Genomic DNA, 5,759 nt, shown 5'->3' on the forward strand with positions numbered 1-5,759 from the left:
AAACCATGATATTTTCAATACATGTGAAAGTTGTACAATGAATAAGGAAGATCATAGAAGAACTGATGCATTTGAGCTATGGTGTTGGAGGAGACTATTGAAAGTGCCATGGGCTGCCAAAAGAACAAACAGATCTGTGTACTTTGGACATATTGTCAGGAGGGACCAGTTGCTGGAGAATGATATCATGTTTGGTAAGGTGAAGAGTCAGAGAAAAAGGAAGACCCCCAGAAAGATGGATTGGCAAAGTGACAACACCAATGGGCTCAAGCATGGCAACAATTGTGAGGTTAGCCCAGGACCAGGAAGTATTTTGTTCTGCTGTGCATAGGGTCACTATGAGTCGGTACCAACTAGACGACACCTAACAACAACAACAACAAAACATCTTAGTTTCTTGTTTGAATGTCCCTAACACACACTGCATTTCCCCCTTGTCTCAATTTACTAGTGGTTAGTCATTTCACACATAATGTTCCCTCCTATCTGTCTCAAGTATGAAAAAAGCAACTGGTGTGCAACATTCATGAGCACAGTGCTTAGACATGGGTGTCTTAGGTAACCTGTGCTTCTATAACAGAAAGAGCCTTGGTAACGTATTGGGTTATGAATTGGGCTGCTGACGACAAGTTCAGCAGATTCACTCTCGGAAAGATTTGTTGTTATAATGTGCCGTGGAGTCGGCTCTGACTCATAGCGACCCTGTACAGGGTTTCCAAGGCTGTAAATCTTTATGGGAGCAGAAAGCCTGATCTTTCTCCTGTGGAACAGCTGGTAGTTTTGAACTGGTGAAGCTGAGGTCAGCAGCCCAATTCGTAACCACTATGCTACCAGAGCTCCTTTAAGGGTATTGCAGTCTACCCTTACTCTTCTTCTTCTTGGTTTATTACATCAGATCATACCTTGGGAAATCATCACATAACTACCATGTTACATAACTGCCGAACCACTGAGCATCATGACCCAGCCAAGTTAACACATACTGGAGGAGGGGAGGACACAATTCAGTCTAAGACTACGGGAAACCCCATAGATGCTGACTGAGTGAACTAATCCGTACAATACCTTAATTAACCTTAATTCTAGATCAGTAAACTGAGACTTTAACAGTTTTTCTAATCATAAGAACTGGAAATCAATATCAGAATTCCTGATTCTAGGTACCTTTCACAGGCTAAATTTTCAGAGCTAAACAGATGCTAGGACTGAGTAGGATAGCCTTGGTTAGTTTTTACTGGCAAAGTCCTCCTGAATGTCTTCTGACATCACATGAAAATCTCAGTTCCCAGAGTCCTTCTCACCTGCTCTACCCTATGCTGCTATTTGCCACTAAACAATATCACTAGCTAAAAATAAATCTGAGATTTTTGCCAGAATTTGCTAAGGAACAGTGTTAGTGAAAAAAAAGAAAAGAAAAACCAGTCACACTGGTCCTGCAGCATAATTGAATGCTCTAGCTGGAGCATAATTGAATGCTCTAGCTGGAGGACTCTGGGCCCTTGAATTCATTCCCCACTCTGGGTGAACCAGACAGGGAGAGGTTTACACTTCATGAGTATGCTCTGTCTTCTTCCTACCTTTCCTCATGTCCTCTGGATTTCTTCTTGTCACAAAACACATTGTAGCTCAGTGTACCAAGGGTGAAGTTCTCAAGCCTATTACTGACTGATTGGCCATTCACCACCAATTCCCACAAGATGTACTTAACACTGCTCTGTGCATAGTATCGAGCCTTGGATATACAAAAGAGGCTAAAACACAGCTTCTTCCTCTAAGTCCCTCACAGTCTAGTTCATTGCAAAGTGGTCCTATGGTTCTATAACAGGAGATCCCCAGGAGGTTATGGAAGGACAGGCACTACAACAGAAAAAAAATGCTTCCTGCCCCAGGGAAGGACATACAAAGATGGAATTTAGTTTGGACCTGGACAGGCAAGGAGGTCTTGGCATACAACAAACCATTTTACCGATGCATGCCAGATGAAGATATTAAACATGATTAGGGTAGGTCACTGCAGCAGCTTTGCCAACAGTTGCAGGGACAGCAACTAGGTAAAGGCAGTACGAAATACACAATCAAAGGAGGAACCACAGTAAATTGCATTGATGGAAAACCCACCTACTCACATATACAATAGCATAAGCAAATGCAGATGGAAAAAACCTTGGAACAATAAATCAATAAGCACTTTAGCCCATGATTTGGCATCTGGTCCCTTGATCCTCAGTGAATTGCTGTTGTGGTTGTTGTTGTTAGGTGCCTTCAAGTCAGGACCACTGCTTGGTCCTGCCTCACAACTGTTCCTGTGTTTGAGTCTATTGCTGCAGGCACTGTGTCAATCCATCTGGCTGAGTGTATTCCTGGTTTCCACTGACACTTTACTTTTTAAACATGACTTCCTTCTCCAGGGACTGATCCCTCCTGGTAACATGTCCAAGGTACTTAAGAGAAAGTCTTGACATCCTCACTTCCTGGTACATACTGCTGAGACAGATCACCTGCCCAAACATTAAAGAAATCTGAACTCACGCCTTTCTGACTTCACCATTTAAATTCTATGAACAAAAGACAGGTCACTTTCCATAACATGTTTGGATCCTTTTTCCTGCCTTTTAAATTTTTTTTACTGAAACATCCTTTGGGTTTCTTTTTCCTGTTCTTATCCTAACTCTCATGCTCTTTTCGCCTATAAACAAAGATATAAATTACCACATTGCTTGGGCTGTTTAGCGTGTTCCCTGGTCTTTGTGGAGACAGTATGTGCTGTAACAGATCACCTTTGTTCAAAGAAGGAACCCCTGTAATTAGGGGACTTTGATGAAGAATCACCACACCGGAACTCTATAAAACAGAAAATCACAAGCATTTCTACACTGGTGAAGTTCAGTTGAATTCTAAATTGATTGGATTATTTGCCTCATTTAAACACGATCTAAATTACACATATCTTCCAAAGATAGGGATGAAGTCAAGCTGCTTGCTGTATCTTTTTTCACATAGCTCGACTCCTTCACTGTCTCCAGCAAGGCCCCTCAGCTTCCTGCTGAGTGATTGGTGAGGCCCCGTGACTCTCTAATCTGCTACGTATTCTCTGACAGTCATTAGGATCCTTGTTCAGACAATTTGGCCAGAGAATTATGGCTGAGATTCAGAAGGTATAGTTTAAAAGACCTTATGATTGGTTTGCATACCCATTAAATTCTCTCTGATTTTTCTTCTCAGTTAATTTTTTGTTATCAATATTTGGCAAAGGAAAGGGCAAAAATGGTAGGAGGCTGGCTGTGAATATTTGTGGCATTCAATTATGTACCACTACAGACCAATGTAGGAGCTCTGGTAGCATGGTGGTTACAATCGGGATACTAACATCAAGGTCAGCAGTTCGAAGCTACCAGCTGTTCCATGGGAGAAAGATGAGGCTTTCTGCTCTCATAAAGATTTCCAGCCTCGGAAACCCTGTACAGGGTCGCTATGAGTTGGAACTGATTCCACGGCACACAACCCAACCCCAACCCAACCTCATTGATCAATGTAGCACACTGAACTTAAAAAAAAATACTCTTATTCCAATCACCCATTTACTCCATTGTATGACCTTTCAAGAGTCTTCCCTGCAAGTGTTTTACTTTTGTTCTTCATCAGATTGACCTGTGTAGACTTCTGCATGGGGCTAGATTGGTTCCTTTGTTTATAAATGCAATTTCTTAAAATCTTACCACCTTCATAAACCTTGTAAAATTTGCAACACCATATACATTCCCAAATTAAATTATTCCATATATATCCAAAAAGAAAATGGAGGAAATATACAGAGTCACTGTACCAAAAACTGTCAATGTTCAATCTTTCCAAGAGGTACCATATGATCAAGAATAGATGATACTGAAGGAAGAAGTCTAAGCAACACTGAAGGCAGTGGTGGAAAACAAAGCTCCAGGCATTCAAAGAAGGTAAATTGGAGGAGCATTGGAGGCGCTCACTCATTTACATCAAGAAATTGTGTAAGACAGTCACATGGGCAACCGATTGGAAGAGATCCATATTTGTGCCCATTTCAGAGAATGGAATGCAGAAATCATCAAACAATATTACTAATATCACATGCAAGTAAACTTCTGCTGAAGATAATTCAAAAACAATTGCAGCAGTACAACAGGGAGCTGAATTCAAGCCAGATTCTGAAAAGAACATGTAACAAAGGATAATCGTGCTAGAGTCAGATGGATCTTGGATGAAAGCAGAGAATACCAGGAAGATGTTTACTTGTGACTATGCAAAGGCATTTGACTTTGTGGATCATAACAAACTACAGATAACATTATGAAGAATGAGTATTCCAGAACTCTTAATTTTGCTCAGGAGGAATCTATATACAGACCAAGAGGCAGACTTTCAAACAGAACAAAGGGATACTGAATGGATTAAGTAAGACATCAGGAAAGATATGTACCCAGTTATATCCTTTCACTATATTTATTCAATCTGTTTGCTAATCCAATAATCTGAGAAGCTGGATTATATAAAGAAGAACATGGCATTGGAGTAAGACTAATTAACAACTTGCATATGACACAACACTGCATGCTGAAAATGAAGAGGACTTGAAATACTGATGAAGATCAAAGATTGCAGCTCTCAATCTGGATTGGACATCAATGTAAAGAAAACAAAAATCTTCACAACTAGACAAATAAATAACATCGTGATAAATGGAAAAAAGATTGAAGTTGACAAAGAGTTCAGTTTGCTTGGATACACAATCATGCTTATGGAAGTAACATTTAAGAATTCAAATGACATGTTATTGCATTAGGCAAATCTATTGCAAAAGACTCCTTAAAGTGTTTGAGAGCAAAGATGACAGTTTGAGGATTAGGATGTGACTGATATAGCCATGATATTTTCAGTCCTGTGTGGTACTGTAGGATAAAGCACTGGACTGCAAGGTCAGTTTGAACCACAAGGTGGCAGTTCAAACTGATCATCCACTCCTTGGAAACCCTACACACTGTCACTGTGAGTTGGAAGTGACTCCATGACACTCAATAACAGCAAAAAAAAAATATATGTTTGTGAAATTTGGACTTATAAGGAAGACTGTAGAAGAATTGATGCATTTGAATTATGGTGTTGATGAAGAATATTGAAAGTATTATAGACTGGCAGAAGTACAAACAAATCTTTCGTGGAAGTATAGGCAAAATGCTCCTTAAAAGCAAGGATGGACCTTTTGGGAGTTTCTGGTTGGGCGGTGGCAGAGCAGAGTCAGGGAGGACAGGCTCCATGGGGGAGGGGCAGAAAACCCAGAGACGTGCTGTCAGGAAACTGTACCAGAGCTCTGAATCTAGCATAAGGGTCGGGGCATCAGTTTCTCACAACCACCAGTGGAAAAGTCACAATACAAAAGAAAACATTGTGATTTGGAAATCAGTCAAGGCATGGGACTCTCTCTGCAGCCATCCCACCCAGGCAGAAGTCAGATGGCAGGGCTACAGCCAGATCAGCACAGGGAACCAGCGCTAAAAGCACAACAGTGACATTTGCAAAAGAAGGTGTAGGGGGATTCTACATGGTTTTTCCTCCTCTTCCCTGTCATACCTTCTTTGCCCAGCCCGGATGTGTTCGGGTGGGTGGGTGCATGCCCCCAAATAAGTTAAGCGTTGAGACCACAGCTTTCCCACAGCGCAGAGAGAAAGAGCCCCATTGGCCCAAGGGCAAATTCTTTGACTGCTGCTTTTGACTTCTAAATGTGGGTCCCA

The sequence above is a fragment of the Chrysochloris asiatica genome, unplaced genomic scaffold (assembly GCF_000296735.1).
Source record: "Chrysochloris asiatica unplaced genomic scaffold, ChrAsi1.0 scaffold00020, whole genome shotgun sequence".
NCBI lineage: Eukaryota > Metazoa > Chordata > Mammalia > Afrosoricida > Chrysochloridae > Chrysochloris > Chrysochloris asiatica.